The sequence below is a fragment of the Tamandua tetradactyla genome, chromosome 7, assembly GCF_023851605.1.
Source record: "Tamandua tetradactyla isolate mTamTet1 chromosome 7, mTamTet1.pri, whole genome shotgun sequence".
In the NCBI taxonomy this organism is placed as follows: Eukaryota; Metazoa; Chordata; class Mammalia; order Pilosa; family Myrmecophagidae; genus Tamandua; species Tamandua tetradactyla.
In genome coordinates, this window is record NC_135333.1 from 129,705,467 (window position 1) to 129,722,288 (window position 16,822).

Consider the following 16,822-nt stretch of genomic DNA (forward strand, 5'->3'; position numbering starts at 1 on the left):
TGCATCACATATGTTTGGTTTGTTGTGTTTCCATTTTCATTTGTCTCAAGATAGTTCCTAATTTTCCTCATGATTTATAACATTGGTTGATTGAGTATATTTGTTTTATTTCCACTTTTTTGTGAATTTTCCAGTTCTTCTTGTTTTTTATTTCTAGCTTCATTCCATTGTGATCAGAGAAGATACTTGGTATGATTTCAGTCTTTAAATTTATTGAGACTTGCTTTGTGACTTAACATATGATGTATCCTGGAGAATAATCTGTGTGCAACTTGAGAAGAATGTTTGTACACTTTTATTTTTTTTGTACTCTTTTATTTTTGCATGAAGTGTTTTATAGATGCCTGTTTAGGTATAATTGTTTTATAATAATATCCAAGTCCTCTATTTCCTTATTAATCTTCTGTTCAGATGTTCTGTCCCATATTGAAAATGGTGTATTGACGTGTCCTATTATTAATGTAGATCTATCTTTATTTTTCTCACATATGTTGATGTTTGCTTCAAATATTTTGGAGCTCTGCTGTTAGGTCCATGCCTTAGTTTGCCAGAGCTGCCCTCATAAATGCCACAAATTTGTTTTGGCTTAAAATCTCAATTTGTTGTCTCATCATTTTGAAGCTAAAAGGGTCCAAAATCAAGAGTGTGATAAGGCTTGCTTTCTCCCGGAGTCTTACCATTCTGGTGCTTGCTGCTAGAATCTTTGGAGTTCCTTGGCTTGTATCTCTGCCTCTCATCACATGGTGATATGCTGTCCTTTCTGGCTTCTGTGACTTCCAGATTCTTTTCATAAGGCCTCCAGTAATATGACCATATCTTAAATTAAAATGACATCTTCAAATGGTCCCATTTATAAATGGGTTCATACCCACAGGCATGCAGATTAAGATTAAGGGGCAGTACCGGGATGGGGTCAAAATGGAAGATGCACCGGGAGGCCGGTTACAGAGGGCAAAGTGGCTACTGAGGCATAGCAATCTGAGCATGGAGTTGAAAAGACATGGTGGAACCAGCTGGCTCTGATAAGGTCTTCAAGCACAGTGAAAAACAAATGCAGATCATCAAGTGGGAATACCTGGACAAGAAGTTCTATGTGTTAGGTGTGGCAATGACCATGATTATCTGTGTCAGCATCTACCCATTCACTCTCATCTGTACCCAGTTGTAGGTTCAAAAGGGCAAGAGTCTGTACCATGGGACCTTTAATGCCTTCATGAAGATCCTGTGGGAGGACGATGTGACTGATCTCTACCAGGGGTTCCATTCAACACCTTCACCTTCATCTCTGGCCAGTGCTACATCACCACTTATGAGCTCACCCTGATGTTTATAGCTGACTATAGCCAGAGGAACACAGCAAAATCAATGGTGGCCTGCCTGGTAGCCCAGAGCACCATAGTACCCATTGATGTTATCTCCCAGCACCTGATGATGGAGTGCAAGGGTGATAAAATGGGTCTCCATTCTCACCAATCCCATTGATGTCATCCAAACCCAAGTGCAGGTTGAGAGCAAGAACTCCATCATCCTGACCTTCAGACAGCTGGTCATGAAGGAGGGAACTTGGGGCCTCTCAGCCACAATCACCTCAGACACACACTCCACCATCATCATTGTGGTGGGCCATGAGAGCCTCAAAAATCTCAGCCTCTGACCTGAACTGGTGAACTCTAGACACAGGTAGCCAGCCAGTGGTGGGGAGAAAAGCCCGCTGTTTCCCACACTACACTGGATCGGGGGCAGAGCAGGGAGGAGGACAGCAATCCTTTCCAAATGCCCCCACCACACACCCAGCCCTGCCCTGGACCAGGTAGCCTCTCTGGAGCAGGGACAAAGACTTTGAACTGCTCTTGCTGAGGAGACTCCATGCCTGGATCCCCTGTCCTCATTACTCAGTCCCTGTACTTGATCCTGCCCTAAGGAAACTCCCACCTGCTAACCCTTCTGGCTTCCCCCTCCACCTGTTTCCCTCATATACTGAGAAGAAGTGACCTATTTACCACCACTGGTTCTTCCTCTGGGGCTTACAGCTCTGACTCCAAGCAGCTGACTTCAGTTCTCTCCTATTTCATCTCTTAGGCTTGCTTACTTTTATTTTGGGATGGAGTTTTCCACCAGATTACTGCTTTCCTCTGCCACTGGAGAAAAATATCAGCACTTTGCACAAGGAATAGGAGTAGAAAAAAAACCTTTGGTTCTCCAGAGCACTCTCTGGAGCAATATTACGTTAGGAAGAAATGTTCATACTTTATTTTGGTATGTGCGTGTGTATTTCTTTAATATCTGTGAAAAAAGCTGTTGTCTTAGTCCTGCTAAAATACCAATGCTGCAGTCATCGCCCACCCCCTTCTCAGATAGGCAGTACATGTAATGTAGCTTTTTCTTCAATCCCTCTTCCCTATTTCTTCAATGTTCCTTCAATCCCAGAGCCCCAGGACAGTATAAGCTGTTGACTTCCCCTGGCCCAGATGACCACAGTGGTAAGTGTAGTTCTAAGTAGATCAGGCTGTCTGGGGCAAACTGGATCTGGAACACTATTCCAAAAGGTCAGGTTGAGAGGATAGTTGGTTGCAAAGTGAGGAAAGGGTGCAAATGTGCCCAAAGATAGCTCCCCTAGGCCAATTGTGCCAAACCTAGGAGAGGTCAATGGAGGTTCTCAGCCCTAGGTACCTGGACGTAAACATATATACCCTGACCACATGGAAACATGCTCTTTTAATGTGGAAATCTCTGAGATGAAGAACTGCTTATTTTTCTCCTCCTGGATATGAAGAGTCATCCCAGTCATATTACCCTATGTATGGAGGGATGCTTGCAGCAAAGTAAAGAAGTTACCCAATACTAGGACTACTGCATTTACCAGCCAGATACTGCAGAGGTTACCTGTTAATGCTCTCCTCAGGAGCTTGGAGCTAGGCCATTCTTCCCTGCTTCATCCTTCTCCCCCAGAACCTTCACCACACCTGTGTTGCAGACAGAGAGGGGCAGCAAACAGAATGAGAAGGCACATCAAAAACCTTGCATTTCTACTTGAGGCATTTGGCCTGGATCATACCTTCTTATTGGTCCCACCCTCTGGGAAATGCCATGGTTCCAATTTGAAAAGTGCTAGTTACCTGAAGCCTTAATAATTCTTATGGCTGCCCCACATTCTTCCTCCCTGTCCAGAGCAGAATCTGAAGACCACATGTCTCTACCTTTACACCACACTGCCCATCTTGGTTTTTTTTTTTATCTTTGAGAGCTTTTTCTTTCCCTCTTTCACTTAACCTTTATTTTTACTTTTGTACTGTCTTGCATTTTGTTACGAGAATCCTCCAATTTCTATCTGTGAATGGCCATCCAAAGGGTTGGCTCCACAAACCATTCTGAATCGCTTGGGCCCTTGGCCACCTCTCACCTTAAGCACTACAGTCTAATAGAAATAAGAGGCCTTTCCTTCTCTTTAAGCTTATCCTAATGAGACCATTCAAGGTTGGTTTTCTCAACTCCATACCTTTCTCTCTCTAGTGACTTGTCTTCAATCTTTCCCCAGTATGACAAAGTAGGTAAAGTATCATGGAGAAGATAATCTCCTGCTTCTCATGTCTTAGGATGTTTATCCCTCCCAGACCCCTTTCCTTGTTTTATTTTTCTTGTACAGTATTCCATAGCCTTTTATCATTCCCTCTCTTCTCCCCTCCCACACACACACATACAGTTTTAAAGGATGATATGTGTATTATTAAAGGAACCTCTAGGTGCAACCTTTCCATCTAATAATTTAGGGACTGAGATTGTGTTTGATTCAAACATGTCTTATTGGGGGTGGTACTGTGGGCTTCTGTCCCCCAGAACCAGATACCAGACCAACTGGAATTTTAGATGTATTTGTCAGTAACCAAAACTGTAGAAGAAACTTGTAAGATTGGGAAAGACAGGAAACCTGATGAAGTATTGAGGGACCAGCGCAGATGCACTGTAGACTCTTATGTATATTAACAGTGTACATTCATTGTCCCAACTGTACAAAGTATAATTGAAAGTTTTTATTGAAAAGAAAGAACATGTGATTTTTTGTCATACATAATTCAACCTACTTATCACATATGTGGGTATAATTGTTGTATTTTCTTGATTAATTGGCCCTTTTATCCATATATAGTGTTTTTTGTCCCTCAACAGTTTTTTACTTCAGTCTGTTTTGTTTGATATTATAGTCAGCCCTGCTCTCTTTTGGTTACTATTTCCATAGAGTATATTTTCAGTCCCTTCACTTTCAACCACTTGTTTCTTTGAATTTAGGACAAGTCTCTTGTAAACAGCATATAATTGGATCATGTTTTATTATACATTCCACCTATCTCTGCCTTTTGACTGGAAAATTTAACTCATTTACCTCTAAAATAATTACTGATACCACAGGACTTACTTCTGCCATTTTGCTATTTAGTTTTTGTCCCTCAATTCTTCAATTACTGCCTATTTTGGTGTTTAGTTTATCTTAATAGTGAACCTTTTAGAATCTCATCTCAATTAATTTTTTGTATATTTTCCAATATACAAAGTATTTTCTCTGCAATTATAAAAGGGCTTAAAAGTAACATTCTAAATTGTAACAATCTCATTTTATTTTATACCTACTGAACTTTAATAGCCTACAGAAACTATGGTCCCATATCCCTCTGCTCCTCCCTTTGGTGGTTCTTGTCAAAAATTACAAATGTATACATTGAGTCCAAAACCATAGGTTTATCGCCACTTTTTTTTGTGGGGGGGGGGGGCACATGATCTGGGAATCAAACCCAGATCTCCCACATGGAAAACAAGCATAATATCACAGAACCACCCATGCACCCTTGTATTACTTTTAAGTATTTGCATTTTGATACTATAAGGAATAAGAAGTGCAAAGCAGAGTTATAAACAAAAATATAATAGTACTGGCATTTATAGTTACCCATGCAGTTACCTTTATTGGATTGGAGATCTTTATTTCTTCATGTAGCTTCAATTTACAGTCCAGTGTCCTTTGTTTTCAAACTGAAGATATCCCTTTAGCCTTTTTTTATACTGTAGTGGTGACATACTTCCTTAGCCTTTGTTTAACTGGAAATGTCTTAATCTCTCCCCTATTTTTGAAAGACGGTTTTGCTAGATATGGAATGTTTGATTGTCAATATTTTTATGCCAGCACTTTAAATATGTCATCCCACTGCTTTCTGCCTCCATTGTTTCTGTGACAAATTGGCAGTTAATTTTATTGAGTTATTGAGGCGCCCTTGTACATGATGCATTGTTTCTCTCTTATAGCTTTCAGGATTCTATCTTTGTCTTTGGCATTTGACAACTTTATTATTAGGTATCTCAGTGTGGCCTATTTGAGTTTATTCTGTTTGGACTTCATTGAACTTCTTAGATATTTATATATTCATGTCTTCAGTTAAATTTGGGGACTTTTCACCTATTATTTCTTCAAATATCCTTTCTGCCACTTTCTCTCTTTCTTCTTCTGTTACTCCCATTATGCATATATTGGTACGTTTGATGTTGTCTCACAGATCTCTCTGTTCACTTTTTTGTGTTAATATAGTTTATTTAACCCAATATACCCAAATATTATTTTCCACACTATCCGAATATTATTTTCCACACGTAATTAATTTTTAATTATTGACAAAATAGTGTACATTTTTTATACTGTCTTCAAAAACCAGTTTGTATTTTATACTTACAGCACATCTCAATTCAGATTAAGCACATTTCAGGTACTACATGTGGCTAGTGAATAGTGTATTGACAATGCATATCTAGGTATAAACACACTTGCAACCATGTTCATAAACTTATTTTAAGTGGTCACATAAAGCGAATGTGCCAAGAGAAGGTGAATTTAAGTTCATAGGGATATTATAATGCAATAAACTGCGACAATTTTTACAGTAAAACTTTCATGGTAAAGTGAAAAAATTAATCTATAATTAATCTATAAATTATAAGGATTATAAATTTGTATTATAATAAGATTCCTTTCCTATCTATTCTTGGGAGAATAAAATAACCTGGTTAAAAGGTGAATGTGGAATAAGGAGCTATATAAATCACGTTTTTTGAAGTCTACAGACTTGCCTCCCCCACTCCCCCTTACTTTTCCCAAAGTTATATACAAAACAGAGCATACAAGAAGAAAAAATTTTTCAAACCTTATGCAATATATTACTAGGTTGGTAGCATTTTTCCAGCATTTTCATCATCTTTTCCTCTTAAACATCTCATATGAAAACATACTTCTCATTACTAACGCCACAGCACATCCAAGGGATACTTGGCCAAAGAACATTAGTAAACACAATCAGGAGGGAAGGAATCTAGAAATTATTTCCATTCATCACAGATCCATAGTTTTATTTCCCAGGTCTGTGTGCCATCATTCACTGCTCCAAAAAAGTGTGACTGGCCAAATTGTTGATCCCAGGGAGGACAAATCACATATAAACTCTTGCGTTTTGACTATTCAAAATCTTCATTTAGGTACCTAGATCCCAAGAGGGCTATCTAGCTCCATGTGTGAAAAATCACTCCCATATTCCTATGATGAGCATTTCAGTAAGCAGGACAGTGAGGCATTTGACTTCATATTGGTTGCATTTTCTCAAGGTTCATTCATGTTGAAGCATGTCTAAAAGCTTCATTCCTACTTACAGCCAAATAATATGCCATTGTATGTATGTACCACATTTTGTTTGTTCACAACTGTCAACAGTTTGAAAAAACCCAAGTGTCCATCGATAGATGACTCCAATACTGCTATGAACATTAGAATACAATATCTCATTTTAACTTTTTTAGGGTATATATAGTTTTGAGGCTAAAAAAAAACCCAAACGAAGGCATCAAAGTAATGCTTCCTTTCTGAAGACTGGTGTTCTGGGGTTAGCTGCTGGCAATCTTTGGTCCTTAGATTATCACATGACAAGGCACATGGCAGCCTCTCCCTTCATCTTCCTGCTGCCTATGGCCTTCTCTCTTCTCTCTCTCTCTCTTCACTTTTTTTCATTCCCTTTTCTTTAGGCTTATTAGGCTGAATAATTTAAATTGTATTCGTATCAAGTTCATTGTCTTCTGCCATCTCCTATCTCTTGTTGAACCCATCTAGGGAATTTTAAACTTCACTTATGATTTCTATTTCTTTATTGAAATTCTCTTTTATTTATCTTTGGTTTTTCTGTTTTCCTTTAGTTCTTTGTCCATGTTTTCCTTTAGATCTTTGAACATATTTAAGATCAATTTTTAAAGTCTCTTGGAGTGGGCAGACCACAGTGGCTCAGCAGGCAGAGTTCTCCCCTGCCATGCCAGAGAGCCAGGTTCAATTTCCAGTGCCTGCCCATTCAAAAAACAAACAAACAAACAAAAAAACACTTTGAAGTCTCTCTGGCATGTCTGAAATCTGATCTTCCTCACTGATTGTTTCTAATGCTTTATCTTGCTCTTTGCATGGGCTTTTCTGTTTCTTTGCGTACTTGATAATCTTTTGTTGCATACTGGACATTTTAATGTCTAAATATGTTATTTCTAGAGATTAGTTACTGAAGTATCTGTTCCTTAAGCTTGTATCCAGCTAGTGTTAAGTTTTATGTCAGAGCATTCCTTGAATGCCAGGAACTTAAAAAAAATTCCCTGTGTTTTTTTGTTTTTTTTTTTGGTTTTTTTTGGTTTGTAAAGCTGCTGGAATCTATATACCAGAAAGGGGTTGATTTTTCAATGGAGATGCATTAATTTACAAAGTTACAGTCCTAAGGTCATAAAAATGTACAAATTAAGGCATCAAGAGGAAGACACCTGCTCTGAGGAAAGGCTTCTGGCATCTGGGGTTCCTCTGTTACATAGGAAGGCACATGGCAACATCTGCTGATTCTTCTCTACTGGGTTCTGGTTTCAATGGTTTTCTCTCTCAAATCCTGTGAATCCTTGCTTGTTTCTCCCTGGCATTTCTCTCTAAAATCTCTTTGCTTTTACTCTCTTTTATCCTCTTCATAAAGGACTCCAGTAAAGCACTAAGGCCCACCTTGAATGAGTTGGGTCACATCTCAATTGAAATAGCCTAACCAAAAGGTCCCACTCACAATAGGTCTGCACCCACAAGAATGGATTAAAAAAACATGGTCTTCTCTGGAGTATATAACAGATTCAAATCAGCACACTCCACCTTCTGGACCCCAAAAAGACATGTTCTTTCCATATGCAGAATACATTCATTCTATAGCCATATCACAAAATCTTTAGATCATTTAAGTAACAATATTAGGTACTAAGTTTCATTTAAGTCAGTTACAGTCATGGTTTGTTCTAAGGTAAAATTCCCTTCTGGCTATGGACTTGCAAAACCTAGAACAAGTTATCTGCCTCCAATATACGAAGGAAGGACAGTTCTAGGATAACTGTTCCCATTTTTATAGGGACAACTAGGAAGGAAAATGGGGGTCAAAGGTCCTAAATAGTTCTGAATATCTGCAGGGAAAACTTTGTTAGATTTTAGAGTCAGAGAGTCATCTACAGAAAGATGTTTTATCCTCAGTGCTTGAGAGAGTGACAGTCTATCCTTCTCCAAGGGCTTATACAGTGGCCCTGCTCTCTCCAAACACTAGGGTGAGGGATCCAACATCTCCAAACAATGGGAAGACCACCTTGTTCTTGGCCCCACCCTCCTCAAGCATCAGGGTGGCAATTGAACTCTGTCATCTTTTGGGGGCAAACTATTAACACCCTTAGAATAGTGGGGTGGTGGCCAGTTTCTCCCCAATCCCTGGGAAATGTGTTCCACTCTCCCTGAGGCCTCAGGTGGCAGCATTCTTTCTGAACAACAGAGTGGCTAAGTTCCGCTGAATTCCCCAGGCATCTGAGACCCCTGGGGTGGTAACACTCTTCCTGAACAATGAGGCAGAAGGACTATCCTCTGCAAATTCTAGGGCAAACTTATCCTTTCCACAGGAATGGGTGGGTTCACTCTCCTGGTTTAACATTTTGTGGCTGCAGGCCTCAATTTCCATCATTCTGTTTTTCCTTTAATCTGTGCTTTTTCTGTCCTGTTTAGTCCAGGCTAAGAGTGGTTCTGTTCATACAGATCTCACAAAAAAAAATTGTCAATTTCCCATGCAGCACACCAGGGTCCCAACTGTTAGACAAGAGGACTTTCCACAAATCTTTTCTGGATAAATCCATTTCTAATCCAGATATATTAATTAGCAGTCTCTAGAGAAACAGAATCAACAGGGAATTCTCACAAATATGAAATTTATAAAAGTGTCTCATGTGACCACTGGAACACAGAGTCCAAAATCCTCAGGGCAGGCTGTGAAGCTGATGATTCTGATGAAGGGTCTGGATGAACTCCACAGGAGAGGCTCACCAGCCAAAACAGGAAGAGCCTGTCTCTTCTGAATCTTCCTTAAAAGGCTTCCAGTGATCAGATTAAGCATTACTCATTGCAGAAGACACTCCCCTTTGGCTGATTACAAATGGAATCAGCTGTGGATGTAGCTGACATAATCATGATTTAATTCTATGAAATGTCCTCATCGCAACAGACAGGCCAGCACTTGCCCAACCAGACAAACAGGTACCACCATTGGCCAAGTTGACACATGAACCTGACCATGACACCTGTCATGCACTGAAATGGTTGGCTGGTTTGATCTTCAACTGAAGCTCCATGCTATGAGGACTCAATTGTCAAAAGCTCAGAATTTTCCAAGCTATCACTTTCTTGTTTCTTTGTACTCAACAGTCCAGTTCTAAGCTTATCTCTTTCCTCTCACATTTTACTATAAGTTGCAAGAAGAAGGCAGGCTACATTTTCCACATTTAATTTAGAATTTAGAAATTTCTTCAGCTAAGTATCCAGCTCATCGCTTTCAAATTCTGCTTTCTGTCCAACACCAAGACTTAATTTTGCCAAATTCGCTGCCACTTTAAAACAAGGAATGCCTTTCTTCCAGTTAGCAATATCATCATTTCTGTCTAAGACCTCATTGGAACTACCTTTAGCAAACATATTTTTACCAATAGGCCCTTCAAAGCAATCTAGGCCTTTCCTATCAAGCATCTCTCAATTCTTCCAAAATCTTCCCCTTATCCTTTTATAAAGCCATTCTAATATTTTTGCTATTTTCAAATTGCAGCACAAAATCTGTTTCGGTTTGCTAAACTTTCCAGAATGCAATATACCCGAAATTACTTGGCTTTTTTTTTTTTTTTTAATTTTACCAATGGTACTTTCATTTTTTTTATTAATTAAAGAAAAAAAGAAATTAACACAACATTTAGAAATCATTCCATTCTACATATGCAATCAGCAATTCTTAACATCATCACATAGATGCATGATCATCGTTTCTTAGTACATTTGCATCAACTCAGGAAAAGAACTAGCAAAACAACAGAAAAAGATATAGAATGTTAATATAGAGAAAAAAATAAAAATAATAATAATAATAAAAAAAAGAAAAGGAAAAAGAAAAAAAACAAAAGACACAAACAAACAAAAACTATAGCTCAGATGCAGCTTCATTCAGTGTTTTAACATAATTACATTACAATTAGGTATTATTGTGCTGTCCATTTTTGAGTTTTTGTATCTAGTCCTGTTGCACAGTCTGTATCCCTTCAGCTCCAATTACCCACCATCTCACCCTGTCTCTAACTCCTGCTGGTCTCTGTTACCAATGACATATTCCAAGTTTATTCTTGAATGTCTGTTCACATCAGTGGGACCATACAGTATTTGTCCTTTAGTTTTTGGCTAGACTCACTCAGCATAATGTTCTCTAGGTCCATCCATGTTATTACATGCTTCATAAGTTTATTCTGTCTTAAAGATGCACAACATTCCATCGTATGTACATACCACAGTCCGTTCAGCCACTCGTCCATTGATGGACATTTTGGCCGTTTCCATCTCTTTGCAATTGTAAATAACGCTGCTATAAACATTGGTGTGCAAATGTCCGTTTGTGTCTTTGCCCTTAAGTCCTTTGAGTAGATACCCAGCAATGGTATTGCTGGGTCGTATGGCAATTCTATATATTCAGCTTTTTGAGGAACCGCCAAACTGCCTTCCACAGTGGTTGCACCATTTGACATTCCCACCAACAGTGGATAAGTGTGCCTCTTTCTCCGCATCCTCTCCAGCACTTGTCATTTTCTGTTTTGTTGATAATGGCCATTCTGGTGGGTGTCAGATGATATCTCATTGTGGTTTTGATTTGCATTTCTCTAATGGCCAGGGACATTGAGCATCTCTTCATGTGCCTTTTGGCCATTTGTATTTCCTCTTCTGAGAGGTGTCTGTTCAAGTCTTTTTCCCATTTTGTAATTGGGTTGGCTGTCTTTTTGTTGTTGAGTTGAACAATCTCTCTATAAATTCTGGATACTAGACCTTTATCTGATATGTCGTTTCCAAATATTGTCTCCCATTGTGTAGGCTGTCTTTCTACTTTTTGATGAATTGATGGAGATTTATTAATTTACAAATTTACAGTTCTAAGGCCATATAAATGTCCAAATTAAAACATCAAAAGGAAGATACCTTCTCTAAGGAAAAGTTGCTGGCATCTGGGTTTCCTCTGTCACGTGGGAAGGCACATGGCAACATTTGCTGGTTCTTCTCTACTGGGTCCTGGTTTCAATGGCTTTCTCTCTCAGTTCCTGTGGGTTCTTGCTTCTTTCTCCAAGGGTGTTTCTCTCTAAGCTCTCTGGGCCTTCACTATCTTTTATTCTTTTCCCAAAGGTCTCCAGTAAAGAATTAAGATCCACCTTGAATGGGCTGGGTCAGATCTCAATTGAAATAGCCAAACCAAACGACCCCACCTACAATAGTTACACATCCACAAGAATGGATTAAAAGAACATGGTCTTTTGGGGGGTACATAACAGATTCAAACCAGCACACCAGTCTTTACAGATTATCCTATCACTACACGCCTTCAGAAATGAGGCTGCCTAGTAATGTGCTTATGGAGACAAACTGAGGAAAAAATATCAGGTCCTCCCTACTCTTTTCTGCATGTGCACCTTGTCCTAGGCTTGTGCCCAAAGTCCTAGGAATTCCTTCATGTACGCAGATACAAATGACCTCCTTCTCCCAGTAAGCAGTCTCTTTTCCAAGTTTCAGTTGTCCACTGCATGTCCCAAAGTCCACATTCCTTTGCCTCAGGCAGCTGTGACTTAACCATTCTTTTGCAGTATCACAACTGCCCTTCCAAACGCCTCCATTTGAAGGGCAATCTCTGGGATGGCAAACCTGTGACAACTGTTGTGATTCAATTCTTCAGGCTGCCACCAGACATATTGGCACAAACATATATGTACCCAGTATTGCACAAGGGTTACTCTGCTCCCTCAAGAATCAAAAGTAGAGACCCACACTGGGAGTGCTGGCCAACTCTGCAACAAGCAGGGGAGTGGGTAGGGGAATGACCAGCAAGGGCACCACAAGATTTTATCAATTTTACGTTGCCTTTTTATTGATCCAGTGCTTGCCAAATTACTTCTACTCTTTAACTGTTTTATAGGGCCCTGAGAAAGACGACTGTGCTTGTTCATTATTGTTCAAAAATTCTATTGAGGCACACAACCCAGAAACATGTCTCTCTACCATTTTGGTGATGTAATCAGTGTAGTAGACCCATCTTTGACAGATTATCCCATATTAGAGATATATCCTTGAAGGTATACAGTCATGTACATCTTTGTGTGACCCCTAGCACGACTGACACAAATAGATGACTAATTAGCATATCTTAGTTTACCAGAATGGGGAACAGTGTATGGCCACACTTATTTTACTATCCAATAATAATGACTTCAAGCCTCCATCCTGCTGATCTTGAGAACTGCATTCATCTAGTTACTATATTCTCAAATGCTTTCTGGCTATCTTGAAGAATGCTTACTTGGTATATGAAATTAGCCTTCATTATTGTGGCTCCCACATGCACAAATCAGAAGTACTCCTTAAAGTTTATTTTGCCCTACTGACATCCAGAGCCCAATTTGCTGTTTTCTACTTCATACATTCAGCTGCTTCCATGAACATTATAGCACTAAGCCCCATTTCAGAATTGGACTGACATTCAATTTGCTCCAGCAACTGAACCACAGTGGTCCTAGAGTGCAGAGGAAATTCTAAGAAAAACAGCCCTAGTTCCAATCCTCAATAATCAACTCATTTGAGTTAAAAGCACATAGGCATTTTCCCAGGTTGTGCCCACAGTGTCAGGGAAGCTAGGTCATACAGAAACCCAGCATCAGCCTTTCTATGTGGCAACTTAGGCATTGAGGTTGAACCCAGGTCTCTAGTGTTTAGGCATCCTCTTCTCTCATAAGCATTGAGGTCTGCCACAGGAGAAATAAATGTGAGATGCTTAGTTGATCTTGGTCTCCCTGTCAGGATGCTTGTTGAGCTCCAGAGACCAAAGCAAAGCAAAAAGAACACTTGGGAGAATGTAACATTTAATTCTCAGTATTTTGGGGGGGAAATATGGATTTGGAAATAAGTACTTGCTCCTTATCTGGAAAATTCTAAAGGGAGGCAGCAGGAGTGACCAAAAACAACAGGCAATAAAAGAGAGGCCATCAAATGGTTAAGAGGCAATTCTATCGTTTCAGAGGCCAGGAATAGACTTAGTTCCCATGTGTTCAGCGGGCATCACAGAAGATAGTGAGCCTGAGATGTTAAGCCAATGTAAGGAAAATATAGCAGTTTCTTGATTACATTTAATGTTTTATACCCATTTAGTAGTGAGCTGAATGTTTAGTTCTATAAATCTTGGCCTTTTATACATTTTATAGTATAAGACAGCAAAAAAAAAAACTATTAACAAATTCCACTTGCTAATAGAAAGAAGTTATTGATATCATACTAGGCTGAGATTTCATGATTTCTAGAACTCATGATTTCTAGCAGCAAGTAAATAGCTAGAGAATCATTATTATTAATAGCTTGCATGGGGCTAGGATTGGGCAAAGAATGACAAAACAGGTACGTGAGAAATCAATAGCTCACATAATGAAGATATCAGTCTTAGCAGTACAGATTAGAGAACAGGATCATCAGTACTGAGAATTTTGTCTTACTAACCTTCCCCTTCCTCCATTAGAAATAAAAGACCCATTGCTTTGAGGTAGTATAGGGTGTTTAACAAATTTACCTCATTTAATGCATTGGCCCTCTTGGCTCATAAAATTTTCATAATACTCAGACTTGTCTCCTTCCATCTATGATCATCTGCGGTATTAGTTACACAGCCCCCTGCCAATACTACCAGCCCCAGGTTATCACTCGACATTGTTGTGCTGGTAGTAATCTTGGACAATTAAGGTTTCTTACTAATCCTCACTCTTCCTGCCTTGTCTATTGGCTAGACTGCTTTTGGCCTCTGACTCCTTTTTTGCCCTTCCTCTCCCCATTTCTTCAATGCAAGGTTGTAAAGCAGATAGAATCTCTTTTTAGAAGGGAACTGAAGATTTCACATGGGGAGATACCTTCTGGATATATAGACCAAGATGAAAATCACTTTGCAGTAACATGTGTAACAGGACTAGGTCCTCCCTAACCTTTGGCTCAGAGACCCATATCTCTGTATTATTTTCTGTCTAAATACATATTAACAATACATGGTTTATTTCACCAGAAGAAATGGGGCTAAAATGGAGAGATGGGGAGTGAGATTCACTGAACTAACTGACCCTATATCAGACTATTTTTTTTTATATGCTGTATGGCGGGGGTTATATTTCATTCTTTTTCCATGTGGGTATCCCCTCACTGCAGCACCATTTTGTTGAATTTTTGTTTGTTTGCTTGATTGTTTGGGAAGTGCATGGGCTGGGAATCAATCACCAGTCTCCCACATGGCAGGTGAGAATTCTACCACTGAACTACACTTGCACCGTCCAAGGACTATTTTTAATTGAAGCTAAGTAAAAGGCAATGTTTACAAAATTTTAATTAAAAATTCAGAAAGGAAAATAAGAAAGAAAACTAATACTTAAATCTTTCTTCTCATGGTAGACCTATAAGTTTATGACATAAACTGAGGCATACAGGTTAAGTTACTTACCCATAGTATTTCAGTTAAAAAGTGAAAGCAACCAAAATTATTCATTTTTCTGATTCAAGAACATGAACTGTATCTCAATTTTCCTAGTTCACAGCCCAGTGGGTTTTTTTTCACTCTACCCACTGTTATGATTTAATTGTTTGCAGAAAGCTTAAATTTGAGCCCTGAAATTCCTCCATTCAAATTCTGTTTAGATTCCTGTATACTTTTTGAATGATATAGAATGATTTCTGTCATCCAATGATCAAAATGTTGCACATAAAATCTTGTCAGTTGCAATTTCTCTGTGCACTTGGGCCACCCAGTGCCAAAAAAGAGAAACTGCAGGCAGATAGCAACATTTCCCCAGACAAGCATGATAGTACATGGTCTCTACTTTCAGGGAAAAAAAAAAAAAATATATATATATATATATATATATATATGTGTGTGTGTGTGTATGTGTGTGTGTGTGTGTGTGTATCTAAATATATATATAATAGAGGTTCCAGAGTCTTTGAATGGTGAAAACGTGCACATATGAAGATATCCCCACAACAGGAAGCTTATGAAAATGACAGTCATATTTTTTAAATGAAAAATTTAAATATCACAAACAAAGAAGATGTGCTCATTCCAAAATCCTAAAAAAAATAAAATAGTAAAAGAAAACTAGATAATAAAATTGAATCATATGTAATCATAGCCAAAAATAAGAAGCATTATATTCAGTCTTTTCACAAATTTTTTTAAGGTAGATGTTAATTAGATAGTGTAATAAAACACAAAGGGAATTAATGGAATTACCAATATTGGAGGTAGTCAGAGAAATATCTAGCTAGACAGCTGAGGGAAAACCTATGGAAATTAAGCTCCACCAAGTTGTAATGGCAAACACAAGTAAACAAATTGCAGCAAGAGATCCCCTAGGACTCACCTTAGAATCATCATCTAAGTGGATTTGCTATGGACTTGATTAAACGTAGCACCTGCCCTTTAGAGAGCATAATCTAGTAAAACAGAAATTATGACCTCATCACAAAATGAAGCTATCAGTCAAGTAATCCAACTACAGGAATGACAAAGAGGAGTGAATGTTAGAGATGGGATATATGAGTCTGTGTTTATTTTAAATTTAAGAAGTAGAAAACTTGTCGTAGAATTGTGAGTTAATCTGTTTCTTCTCTTTCGCTACAAGAAAAGGAACTTTAATGGGACTTCTTTCATAATTATTCATGGTTTGTGCTGGGGCTTTCTGTATCTCTTATGCAATTCTATCTCTTATCTGCCCCCACACTTTGCACAAGTGTACAAGGCTGTAGATTAGACCAATCGTTCTCAATGTTATTTTCTGTTTCCGTATGTGGGATAGAAAGTATTCATATATGTGCTAGGGTTATTCAGAATTCCTATCTCCCTCCCTGTAAATCCTTTCTCTCCCACTGGAGAAAATAGCTCATGAAAAGGAGTAAAAAAGATAGCTATAGGGACAACTGTTCTTTTTTAATTTCAAAGTTCAGTGTTTTATTAGTGGTAACAAATTTTTTACAGCAAATTCCCAAATTGTATGAAGCCAGCAGTCAAACAATAAATATTGTTAAAGATAATAATTTAATTCTCTCATAGTTAAAGGCATATAGCATATTAGGGAAAGGTGGATTGGAAGACATTTGGTGTATATTTACCATCAATGCATGGAATTAAAAGGAAGTTTCAAAAATCTCTCAATTTTCATTTATCCCCAA

At 38.5% G+C, this 16,822-nt stretch overlaps 1 pseudogene; it reads left to right on the top strand.

Moving 5' to 3' along the window:
• Window positions 1-1,000: 1,000 nt before the first annotated feature.
• LOC143690671 (UDP-GalNAc:beta-1,3-N-acetylgalactosaminyltransferase 1-like) overlaps window positions 1,001-16,822 on the top strand; it is a 47,132-nt pseudogene continuing 31,310 nt past the window's right edge.